Genomic DNA, 13,434 nt, shown 5'->3' with positions numbered 1-13,434 from the left:
GTTTTTCCCTCTCTGACATCCCATAGTAATTGAAAAAATAAACCTGAGGCTGGGCGCAGTGGCTCACGCCTGTAATCCCAGCACTTTGGGAGGCCAAGGCAGGTGAATCTCTTGAGGTCAGGAGTTTGAGACTAGCCTGGCCAACATGGTGAAACCCTGTCTCTACTAAAAATACAAAAAAATTAGCCGAGTGTGGTGGTGCGTGCCTGTAATCCCAGATACTCGGGAGGCTGAGGCAGGAGAATCGCTTGAACCCGGGAGGCGGAGGTTGCAGAGAGCCGAGATCAAGCCACTGCACTCCAGCCTGGGCAACAGAGTGAAACTGTTACAAAAAACAAAAACAAAAACAAAAAGCCTGAAAATTATTTAGCATTCCTCTTTTCAAAAAGTGGTGCCTAAGCCCTAATACCCCACTCAGTGTGGGATGGTCTTAGTGACTCACTTCTAAGGAACAGAATGTGGCCGAAGTGATGTTGTGTAACTTATGATTCTAGGTCATAAAAGGCATTGTGGCTTCCTTCTGGCTCTCATCTCTTGGATCACTCATTTTGGGTGAAGCCGGACTCCATGTCACCACATCCAGGAGCCCAGTGGAGAGGTTCCATATGGCAAGGAACGGAAGGTTCCTTCCAATAGGTAGCACAAACTGTGGATGAGCAATCCTGGAATTGGCTGCTCTACCCCAGGGAAGGTTTTAGATAATTGCGGTCCCATGAGAGACCCCAAGTAAGAACTGCCCAGCTAAGACGCTGCTGAATTCCTGACACATAGAAGCCATTGAGATAAAAATCATTTATTGTAGTTTTATGCTGCCAAACTTTGGGGTAATGTGTAATGTTGCAACAGACAATTGATATGCACCCTAACTACTATGTATAATGAGCTACGAAGAATATACTAAATTTGTTATGCTGCTTATGCTTCTATATCTTTGCAAATGTCTTTATCTAAAATTATATCTGCCTGGCAAATGCCTACTGCTCCTTCAAGTTAGCTCAAGGGTCACCTTTTCTGTGAACCCCTGAATCTCTTTGGAGACCTGGGTTTTTCTATTGCATCTTGTATAATTTTTCTCTGTTGGAGAAAATCCATCATTTAGCATTTGTTTCAAAATGAAACATGTATTTTTTACCATGTACCTAGTGCAGTGTTAGGCACATGGTAGATGTCCCAAAAATATTTTTGAATTAACCTTATTTCTCATTTCAGTTTTAAACCAAAATAATAAAAGTTTCATATCACATGGAATTATTCTACATGAACTTGAGGATTCAGATGTAAATGATAAAGGAGTGTGGAGAATGTACTTTTCAGTTAAAACATGAAATCAGAGATAAACATCCTGGTTCAATTCTTAGAAGACAAAACAATATGAATACCAGATTTTTAAATAGTGACCCAACAACAAAATGATTATGTGACCAAATGTAAGATGTTTTCATTTGATTCTAGAATACCAATAGCAAAATTTTAGTAACTTATTTCATATTCACATGAAAACGCAGACAATCTAATACCTTTCTAGGCTTGCCAAATCCCTCCTTCTGCAAAAAGTTTGTGATCCTAGTCTTGAAATTCAGGAAGAAACAGTGCTATGTGTTCAGTAGTGACTATCTATCAATGAAAAGAAATGAAGTTTTGCTAACAAGTGTTTTGCCTTAAAACCTGAATTTTCACCAAAAAGAAGAAGCCATCTGTTTTGAATATTTTATAGACCAAGCCTCTATTTGTGCTTTGCTTTGATCTCCTAGCATAATAGGAAGCCAGTGATACAGTCCAGCTACCCCTCAATCAAGTGTGCTCATTTAATTTATCCCAGAAATGTCGAGCCAGATCCAGCTGGAAACTTTAGCCTCATCGTCCTAGGATCAGGAAGAAGGAAGACACATCAGGGAGAATAGCTCTGTTATTTTGGTTGATAATGCAGTTCTGTGTCTAAGAAAATATTCCTTTAACCCAAAACAGACAGTAATCCTGAAGACAGAGAGTGTGTATAGAAAATAACAAATTAGCGGGGAGCTGAGGACAAGTTAATGAAAGCAGTACTGTAGGGTCCTATTGTAAAGGGTCTGCTGTTTAATATTTCAGATAAAATGTGAGTTGAATCATATCCTCCACAACGTAACTCTATAAAATTAAAATGTGATAGAATACGCAAGTGTTATTAGGCCTGTCTTCCAAAACTGGTATTAAAAAAAGGTCAAATCATAGGCTAACTGAGGGGGGTGAGTAATAAACTTCATGATATAATATTCTAGAAAGCACACTAGGTATTTACTGGAGCTAAGATCAGCCTGGGACACTAATACACATGAATGGAATCCAATTATAGGATAACCTATTAGGGTGCAGGGAGAAACAGAAAGATTAAAAATAGCTACTACACTGCAGAAAACTGTAAATAACATACATGTAACTTTTCTTTAGGGTAAAACTCATCAATGTTTTCTTTTAATAAATATTTGTTGAGCCCTGTCAGATGCCCACATTTTCAGATGACTGTGTGGGAAACAAGTAATACATGAAGAGTTTTATTTTGTACAAAGTACAAAGATACTTTGTTGTCCAGGAAGAATGTCTAAATCACAAATAATACCACAAATAGGGGAGACAGCTCTTCCTCATTAGTAAAATGCCCATAATCATTAAGATATGAACCCACGGATCTGAGTGCATATGTTCCAGAGATGCTTCAAATGCTATATAATTTTCAGTCTAAGAAATAAATCAAGTGAGTCCCAGGACAATGTCACCTTAAATCACTCAACAGAAACCACAGAAAAGCAGGATCTACCTGTGAAACACTATAAATGATGTCTTAAAATACATTAAGTAAAAGGTTCTACCCCAAATTACTTACAATGCACTCATGTAGCCTAAGAGGTCTCTGCCTCAATGTCACCCTCACTGTCATTTATTGAGCACGTCCTATATGTCAGGCAAAGGGCTGAGTGCACTGACTACATTATTACATTTAATTCCCACCATAACCTTTGGCATAGGTTTTATGATTGCCATTTAACAAATGAGGGACCTGATGCTTAGAGAAGAAGTGACATGACTTGTGGGCAGTTACACAACCACCACGCTGGATTCAAATTAGGTCTTAGGGCAAAGATGCTCTTTATCACCAAGTTAAAAGGCCCTCAAAATAATACAACTACCCTGTAGGGGAAGCAAAAGAAAATATATTTTGCCAGTTTTATAGGTGGGATGCAATATATTAAAAAAAAGAAAATAGGAAATTTATAGTTGCACAACTGTCATGTATCACAATTACGACAGCACCACATAAGAGAAACAGTAATGCTGATCTGTGACAGTCACTGACATTGCACTGGGGTGAGGGGATTAGCGGCGATTCTTTTTCTTTTCTATTTTCCAAGTTAAGTGGTTACTGTTGACTATAAATCTCTCTTCCAATCCAACTTCCTTATGTAAAAGTTCCGATACGCATCGAGGCACCCAGGTTTCACACAAAGGAGGCCCCCAGTAGTGGTTTACACAGTATGTGTAGTGTCTGCCAGGTAGAGAGCACACATTATAAATCTAGGAGATATGGTGAGACCTACTCCTTTCTTGTCTGCTTGAGTACGCTTTTGTCTTGATGGTCATCTAGTTCTGGAAGGGTCTGTCTGGGATTTAAGAACACAAAGAGCAGGTGAAAGCAGGTTTGAGACACTTCTAGGCTGGTGTCCAGTTATCAGAGAAATTCTAGTTAAGAATAAAGTATATAAACCTGCCTGTAGTGTCCCAGGCACTGCAGCTGTCCAGACATGTATGTTCTAGTGGGCCACTAGAAGGAGGGCAGACACAGCTGTTTTGAAGGAATCCCAATGGTTTTGATACTTATATGGAGAAAAAATGGTTTTTACGAAAAAAGTGGAAGATGGAATGTGGCCCAGTCACAAACCACTCTAAATTATGAAAAAAAAAGAATGACACATTGAATTTAGAGGTACAAAGACAGAACATGGTAAGAAAAACTGGGGTAGAATTAGGAAATAAAAGCCGCATTCCATTGATATGATAATGTTGACAGAGCTTTCAAATCTGAAATAGTATGCATTACTATACCACATTAGATGAACTATTGTAGTCCACAAAACATATAATACAGTTGTAGTCTAAATTTGGCAAAAGCTGTATAGTCTAGAGCAAAGATCCTAGAATTCTGGGAATTTCTGCAAGCTATCCAAAAGTAATTGAGTTCTAGAGAATATTAATGTTTAAGAAAAGAGACTAACCCTAAAAATCCAGAAATCTGGTATCTTCCAATATTAGTAAATGACTACACCCTGCTCCTATTGACATTCCTCTAACTTACTTGTAAAGAATGTTCTAAAGGCCGGGTGAAGTGGCTCACACCTGTAATGCCAGCACTTTGGGAGGTTGAGGCGGGTGGATCACCTGAGGTCAGGAGTTCTAGACCAGCCTGGCCAACATGGTGAAAACCTGTCTCTACTAAGAATACAAAACTAGACGGGTGTGGTGGTGCACGCGCCTGTAATCCCAGCTACCTGGGAGGCTGAGGCAGGAGAATTGCTTGAATCCGGGAGGCGGAGGTTGCGGTGAGCAGAGATCGCACCATTGCACTCCAGCCTGGGCAACAAGAGCGAAACTCCATCTCAAAAAAAAAAAAAAAAAAAGGTCTAAAAACTCCCTGTGTTAGACTTCAGATACTATGCAAAAGCTATACAGAAGTACATGTTGGCTACCTGTAGGTAGGTAAACAACAGCTATTAATTGTATGGCAAATTATGGATTTACAAACTACTTTCACATTCATTACATCGGTGCCTCAAGAAAAGTAGGATAGTTATCATCACTCCCATTTCAGAGATGAATAAACTGAGGTACCAAGAGGTTAATGGATTACCTTGAAGTCTCTGACCCTGATTCAATGCTTTTTCTATTACTTTAAGTAGGTGTCTACATTTTTCTTGGATAATTCATGTTACACAGAAAAACAGACATACCTGAACCTTGCGGAATTTAATAGCTCTGTGCATTAGGGCCAGAGAAATGATAATTGATCCTAATACTAAGTCTGTCAGAAAGAAAGTAAGTTTGGCCATTAAAAGGATGTGCTAAAAGCTCTAAGTCACGTAAACAGATCAACATTGTCTCACAGTCATTCTGTAAAGCCAAAAACACACTGAGGAGAAATGACCACGTGAGACCTTTGTTCACAGGGGAATGATGATTATTGTAACCAGTTCCTTCTCTGTTCCAGTCCTTGCTATGAGGAAAGGCTGCATAGGTACGGATGACTGGCATGTCTCAGTACAGTCAGAGATTCAGGAATTTGGGCTGGTGAGAATGCTGGTACAGAAAGTTTGTTTCTCTGCTCTGTTTGTCAAGAGCTTCTACAAGTCTGTGGGGAAAGGGAAGAAAGCAGAATGCAGAAGAGGTCACCATCCACTGTAACAGGAAAATATTCCTGTCCCACAAGAGATGTGGCTATGCCATCACACTAAAAAGTGCTCTCACTGCCAACTACCAAGCACAATCCAGCATAAGTGCCTACTAAAATTATGTATGTGCTTTATATTCTAGGAAGTAGATAGTTTTGTTTACACAACAGAAACACAAATTTAAAAGAAATAATACTCCTGGCAGCAAAGAATTCTAACCCTGTTCTACTCTAAGCAGTAGCATGCTATTCCAACCCCTACTCCCCACAAAAAATTAACAGGCAACTGAACAATAAGAAAAGAAAAAAAAAAGGTTCTTAGGTTGTAAGGATTTAAGAAAAAGCTTCTCTATCTATCTATCTATCTAACTATCTATCTATCTGTCTATCTATCTATCTATCTATCTATCTATCTATCTATCTATCTATCTCAAGCTCTTCTCAAGACACACTTTCAGCAGAAGGCTGGGTAGAGAGAATCACAGGCGATTACTTCAGTGTTTATTTCTTTTCCAAAGGTCAAAACCAGTTTTAGTTTGTTTACTTCTAGGGATGAAGAAACAAGAGGAAAAAGGGAGGATGATAGTGAGCTTCCTTAAGGTTGCATGGGTCTCTCCTATTTTCCTGGTTAAGACACCACTGCCTTGAGGATCTTTAGAATTAAGAAAAACTACTCTTTTTTGCTTTTTTCCCAATGGTTCTTTTAGAGACATAAGCGACTACTCTTTTTAAATCGTGATATGAAGAAACCACTTTGTTTTAAACAGCTAAAGAACAGAATAGAATTATACTTGTGTTGGTATACAGAGAACGAGCTTTGGTTCAAGCAAATATCAGGAAAGCAGTAAAACTGCAGCCAAAGGTCATAAGGTCATGTATTTATGAAGCTGTCCTTCCCGACCTGCTCTGATCCTTCTATTACCCCTCTATTGAAAACACCTGACATTGTATGTGCACTCATTAGTTTTTTCTCTAAAGATTTAAGCTAGATTGCCTACTCATTCATTATGTCATTATGAGCTGCTTCTTCCTTCAACATTAGGTATTAGAAGGCTAGGACCCACGCTCAGTCAACCTTGGAGGTAAGTAACTTCCTGAAGTGAGTACTATTTTATCCACAGCATCTCATCCACACTGAGACTTAGAAAATAGATTATTAAAAAAGAAACACACACACACACACACACACGAAACCATATTATCTGGCAATCTGCCACCCAGAAACTACTAAAATTCAATATTGAACAAGTATTCATTGAATACCTATTACTTGTTAAACAATATTTACATCTACCTTTAGTTACTTGGTAGTGCCCCTTGCTGATTTAAGACAGATAAAGTAGATTTCAAAACAAATGATATTTCTGAAAATCAAAAGGGATATTTCACAGTGGTAAGAAGGCCAGTTATCAGGGTATATAACAATCATAAATGAGCCTGCAAACACAGCCGGAGCTTCAAAATACAATGTAAAACCTGAAATAATTCAAAGGACAAGCAGAAAAATCTCTGATTTCTGTTGGAGATTTGAATGCTTCTTTCTCTGCAATTAACAGACCTCTCCCTCTACAAAAATTGAGTGAAGACATGGAGGATCTAACAGACTCTATCAACCACCCTGACCTGGTTGATATTTACAGAACACTGCAGGTGACAATTAAAGAATACCATTTCTTCAAGAGCACAAGTTATGTTCAGTAAGATGGATCACGTTTTGGGCCATAAAACAACAGTCTCAAAAATGTAAAATAATTAAGACAATACAATGTATGGTTTGTGATCACAGTGAGATTGAACAGGTGTTAAAAGATAAACAAAGGCACACTAAAATTTTAAAGAGTTTATTTGAGCAGACAACAATTCATTAATCAGGCAGCCTTAGGCCATAAGTGGTGGGGGGTTCTGATGAAGAGATTGGGAGAAGACTTTTGTAAGGTGAAAGCAGAAGCAAGGTAAAGAAAATCTCTTATTGGTTGAAGTGGGGCAGTAATGTTTTTCGAATCATTTCAGTGGAAAGTCCCTGGTTAGAGGTTGGCCAGGCAGTTTCTGATTGGTTAAACTTAAGTATTGGAAAGCCCCTAGGTAGGGAGTTAGTTGGTGGTTTCTGATTGGCCTAGAATATGACTGTTTACAAAGAGTTGGGTTTCAGTTTGTTTATGTAGGAACTCAGGGCATTGGAGCCGCCTTAGCCTAATGGCCTCCCAACCAAAATTACACTGAGTTTGAAATAGGATTATGGAAAAATGCTGAGCATTGCTAATCATCATGCAAATGCAAACCATGATGAGATACCATCACACACCAATCAAAATGGCTATTATTTAAAAACCCCAAAAAACAAAAAATAACAAATGCTGGAGAGGATGTGGAGAAAGGGGAACTCTTACACAGTGTTGGTGGCAATGTAAATTAGAACAGCCATTATAGAAAACAGTATGGAGGGTTTTCAAAAAACTAAAATAGAACTATCATGCAATCCAGCTATTATACCACGGGGTATATATCCAAAGGAAAGGAAATCAGTATATCAAAGAGATCACTGTACTCCCATGTTTCGTGCAGCACTATTTACAACTGCCAAGATACGGAATTAACCTAAGTATCCATCAACAGACGAATGGATAAATGTGGCAAATATATATACAATGGAATGCTATTTAGTGATTAAAAAAAAAAAGAATGAAATTCTGTCATTTCAGCAACATGGATGAGCTGGGAGGACAATATGTTAAGTGAAAAAGTCAGGCACAGAGAGATAAATACCATACATTCTCATTCATGTATAGAAGCTTGTATGGAAGCTTAAAAAGTTGATCTCATAGAAACAGAGAGTAGAATAGTGATTACAAGAGGCCAGGAAGGGTAGGGGGAAGGGGAAAGCCAGGGGTGGGTTAATGAATATAAAATTGCTTTTGCAAGAATTATAAAAGTGAGAGAAATCTAACCTGACTCCATCTTGCTTCTAACGTCACAAGCTCACTCCCCTTGCTCATTCCTGCGCATAGGCCAAGCTAAGTATGGGAGGAATTTAGCTTATAGTTTAACTTTGAAGCAAAAATGATAATAGTCCCTCTGCAAGCTGACCCCCGCTGGGGACTGAAACCATCTTTGTAAAACGAATGAAAGGCCACAAGGTTAGGATTATGGGAAAAGACTGAATTCTGCTAAGATGTAGGTGTAGTTAAATGATAACCAGCCACTGTTCCCTAGCTTACTTTGCCAGGCTGGAGTGCAGTGGCGCGATCTCGGCTCACTATAACCTCTGCCTCCCTGGTTCAAGCAATTCTCCTGCCTCAGCTTCCCAAGTAGCTGGGACTACAGGCACGTGCCACCATACCCAGCTAATTTTGTTTTTGGATTTTTAGTAGAGACGGGGCTTCACCATGTTAGCCAGGATGGTCTCGATCTCCTGACCTCACGATCCACCTGCCTCAGCCTCCCAAAGTGTTGGGATTACAGGCGTGAGCCACTGTGCCCGGCCTGTTTCCTAGCTTACTTTTCTAATATCACTTACTCATCAAGAGTCATGTAGCTGGAGGTTACAAAATTTGTAACTTCCCCAATTACTCCTATAGATAACATCACTGTTGTAAAACCCGAGATTGGTCTTTAAGATATTTTTCAGACTTTTGCATTCTGGCAACCAACTGACTCCACTCGGACCTGTTACTCATATCAAGGAACTGACTCAACTGGTCTTGTGACCCCCATCTAGAAACTGACTATAAAGATAAAAGATAGTACAAAGATACTTTTTTTTTTGTATAAAGATAGTTTTTGACACCTCTATGATCTCAACCCCAGCCAATCAGCAGTACCCATTCCCTAGCCCTCAGCCTGCTAAATTATCCTGGAAAACCCTAGCCTCTGAATTCTTGGGGAGGCAGATTTGAGAAATATCTCTTGTCGTCTGATCAGCTGCCTTGAGATAATTAAACTCTTTCTCTACTGCAATGCTGCTGTCTCAGTGTATTGGCTTTTCTGTGCAGTGGGTGAGAAGAGTCCACCGAGCAAGTAAAAGCACAGGTAGATGGGAGGAACAAGTTCTAATGTTCTAGAGCACTATAAGGTGACTATAATTAACAACAATTTGTTATGTATTTTTCAATAGCTAGAAGAGTGAATTTGAAATGTTCCCAACACAAAGAAATGATGTCTGAGGTGACAGATATGCTAATTACCCTGATTTGAGTATTATACATTATACACATTTATCAAAATATCACTGTACCCCATAAACATGTAAAATTATTAGATGTCAATTTAAAAATAATAATGAAGGAAAAGATTTAAATACAACAATAGAATGTTTTATAATTAAAAAAAAAAAAACCCAAAAAACCAAAAACAAACAAAAACACTGGGCTTGGGGAAGTAAACCAATAAATGCATACCCTTGCACTCCACACACTGTTCTTCTCACAAAGAAATACACTCATTTTGTAAAGAGTTCCAGATAACTCTCCTGTAGGGTTTTGCTTAAAAGTTTAACCTCGGCCAGGCGTGGTGGCTCAGGCCTGTAATCCCAGCACTTTGGGGGGCCGAGGTGGGCGGATCACGAGGTCAGGAGATCAAGACCATCCTGGCTAACACGGTGAAGTCCTGTCTCTACTAAAAATACAAAACATTAGCGAGGCATGGTGGCGGGTGCCTGTAGTCCCAGCTACTCGGGAGGCTAAGGCAGGAGAACAGTATGAACGTGGGAGGCGGAGCTTGTAGTGAGCCGAGATTGTGCCACTGCACTACAGCCTGGGTGACAGAGCGAGACTCCATCTCAAAAAAAAAAAAAAAAATAAAATAAAATAAACAAAATAAAAGTTTAACCTCACAAAGCAAAACAAAAAATTTTTTTTTAAAAAGGAAAAATCTCATTTAATTGATGTTGGGAAATTATTTAAAAGTCAGTCCCTGGTTCAGAGTATTTTTCTGGATGCAGTTTCTAAAAGATGGTCCCCAAATTTGTATCTCTATTGAATGAAAAGTGCTTCAATTCATTAAAAAGTTAAGTTTGTAGCTGTTAAGTTGTCTAAATATTCAGTCCTTGTAAAAGGTATAGGTGTATATCTTTGTTAAAGGAAATGCTGAATGTGAACATATTTAAAAATAATAAATTATGCAAATGATTCTTTTAAAGACTTCTAAGCAGTTCAAATCAAGGAAGAACAGTGTCATGCTTTATTATGCTAATAAAGCAACCAGTTAAATAAACAAACAAATAGCCCAGTTCCCAAGCAGAGAACAAAAGGCTAAATCAAAGCCTCAAGGATAGTTCTTTTCCATTTCAATACCTTGAAATGTTTACCTGGGAAAGAGGAAGGTGCCTCTTTTCACTAGGAAAAATTTTCAAAATAATATTCAGCGCATGTTTTGAACATATCTTTTTTTTTTTTGCCAGAAAATCACCATTACTTCTTTTTTAATTAGGAAAGTTTTAAAATTGTAGTAAAATACACATAACATAAAATTCACCATCTTAACCATTTGAAGTGCACAGTTTAGGAGTGCTAAATACATTCACACTGTTGTGCAACCATTCTCCAGAACTTTTTCATCTTGCAAAACTAAAACTCTATATCCACTAAACAACAATTCCTCATTTCCTCCATTACTTTGGTTTTTCACAAGGTTTTATGTCTTGAATGAAATGATGAAAAACATGGCTTCCATTTTGATATGAAACGTTAAGGGAAAAATAAATTTAAACGTAGAAATTTATTTTGTCAGCTTCTTTTTTTTCTTCTCAAGAATGAGACCTGAGAGATGGCTTACTAGACAGAATAAAGGATGTGAGTTCCAGCTTCAAAAAGACCACACTCTTGGAGGCTTCTTACACTACATGTTATTGATATTTCAAGCAAGAAAGGTATGTCATATATACATAAAGAAATGTATCCAGGACTTATAATTTTGGAGAAAAAGTACATTTGTAGTATACTAATCCTAAAATGCATTATCAGAAAGATTAAGGTCAACACTTAGGAGAATGGTTACAAATTAGTCCGATATACATACATTGCTACCATGGGGTCCTTTTCTATTCAGATTTTAAAAGGAGTTTATTGTTAGTCTTCACTATTTATAATTGGATATTCTTATGGGAATATTCTTAGGGGAGAAGAGATTTTCTTTTTTCATCCGCTGCTAGGTTAATGGGGGAGAACCCTATCACAGAGACTAGCAAGATAAAAACATACACATTTATTTACTGTAAGTTTTATGTAACATGGGAGCCTTCAGAAACGAAGACCTCAGCCGGGCTCTGTGCTCAGGCCTGTAATCACAGAACTTTGGGAGGCGGAGGTGGGAGGATTGCTTGAACCCAGTAGTTCGAGACCAGCCTGGGCAAAATAGTGAGACCCTGCTTCTACCAAAAAATACAAAATTTAGCAGGGCATGGTGGTACACACCTGTAGTCCCTGCTACTCAGGTGTCTGAGGCAAGAGGATCCCTTGAGCCCATGAGTCCGAAGCTACAGTAAGCTACGATCTTGCCACTACACTCCAGTCTGAGCGACAGAGACAGACCCTGTCTCTAAAAAAAAATAAATAAAGAAAGAAAGAAATGAAGACTTCAAAAAAGAAGGAAATCTGTGTATTTTTATACTAAGATGAAGAGTAGACAGTCATGGAGAAATGGATTTGAGGACAAAAGGGTATAATCTAATAATAGTAATAAACTGGGGGAATTTAGCAGGGCCTGTTTGTTGTTCTTTGTGTTCCTCTGTCTTCAGAGATAAGGACATTCTTTTCCTTCAGCTATGGGGTGGGAACCTCTGCAATGAAGGTTTTATGACTTACTTTAGAGGCAGGTCAGAAAATTCTTTTATAGCTTGCTTCAGGCAAGAAGGGTGAGGAGAAGGTCAGAGAGACCTTCCTGCTTCTGTTGTTGTATCCAATGCCAAGGTGCCATATTTTGGGGTAGCGTGTCCTGAATTCCATCATTTACTCTCCTCTCTCGTAATCAGTATGAACACAAAAGCATAATAACCTCTTTAAAAAATGCTTCTAGCTATGTATCCTTATCAGAGGTAGGTCAAGTTTTGATATAATTAGACATACCTGGCTTCAAATCTGGCTTCTACTGTGTACTGGGTATGTGAACTTGGATAAGTTGGCTAACTCCTCCATGGTTCAGTTTCCTCAGCAGTAAAATAATGAAAATGGTATCTATCTCTTAGGATTGTTACATTGGTTTCAATGAAAACATGCTTACAATGTGCTTATAAACTTACAACTTAGTGTTTGGCACTTAGCAGGTATTCTTTAAATGGTAACTACTAGCATCACCCACCATTTAGTCTTTATTTCCCAATGCCTTTGTCAAAAATAACTCTTTTCCAAAATCTTTTTTTTTTTTTTTTTTTTTGAGATGGAGTCTTGCTCTGTTGCCCAGGCTGGAGTACAATGGCACAATCTTGGCTCACTGCAACCTCCGTCTCCTGGGTTAAAGTGATTCTCCTGCCTCAGCCTTCCGAGTAGCTGGGATTACAGGCAGGCGCCACCACACCCAGCTAATTTTTATATTTTTAGTAGAGACAGGATTTTGCCATGTTGGCCAGGCTGCTCTCGAACTCCTGACCTTAGGGTGATCTGCCTGCCTGGGCCTCCCAAAGTGCTGGGATTACAGATATGAGCCACCGTGCCCGGCCTCCAAAATCTTTTTTGATTTGACATAGGTTCAAGCTGCTTGGGAGCAGGAAAAAAAAAAAAGCAGCAGCAGTAGCAAAATGTTTATGTGTTTCAGTATATGCTCATGAGATGAGATGGTGGCTTAGAGAAGATAGAAGCCCACAGAAGGCATCTGCTGACTACGGTATGCAAAAAGGGCTGGCGGAAAGCTTGGCCTTTAATAGCAGAGGGCAGAGTTCTGAGACAGCTAGTGAGAATCCAGGACAGAAGGATGAGGTGTAAAGGGAGTGAACCCTCTGGAAAATAGTGAAAAGCAGAAGCAAGGATTTTAAATTTCTTTGTGGAGAGGAGGGAAGAAGAGAAACCTGAAAAGCAGAAAACAGGTGGTGT

The 13,434-nt window shown here is 38.8% G+C and overlaps 1 protein-coding gene across 13 annotated transcripts in view; it reads right to left on the bottom strand.

Annotated features, from left to right (window-relative positions):
• The window catches only part of ERC1 (ELKS/RAB6-interacting/CAST family member 1), a 511,134-nt gene that overhangs the window by 68,499 nt on the left and 429,201 nt on the right, over window positions 1-13,434 (bottom strand). The window lies entirely within an intron of this gene.

Source organism: Pongo pygmaeus, chromosome 10 (genome assembly GCF_028885625.2).
Source record: "Pongo pygmaeus isolate AG05252 chromosome 10, NHGRI_mPonPyg2-v2.0_pri, whole genome shotgun sequence".
In the NCBI taxonomy this organism is placed as follows: domain Eukaryota; kingdom Metazoa; phylum Chordata; class Mammalia; order Primates; family Hominidae; genus Pongo; species Pongo pygmaeus.
This window is presented reverse-complemented; position numbering and strand designations above follow the sequence as displayed.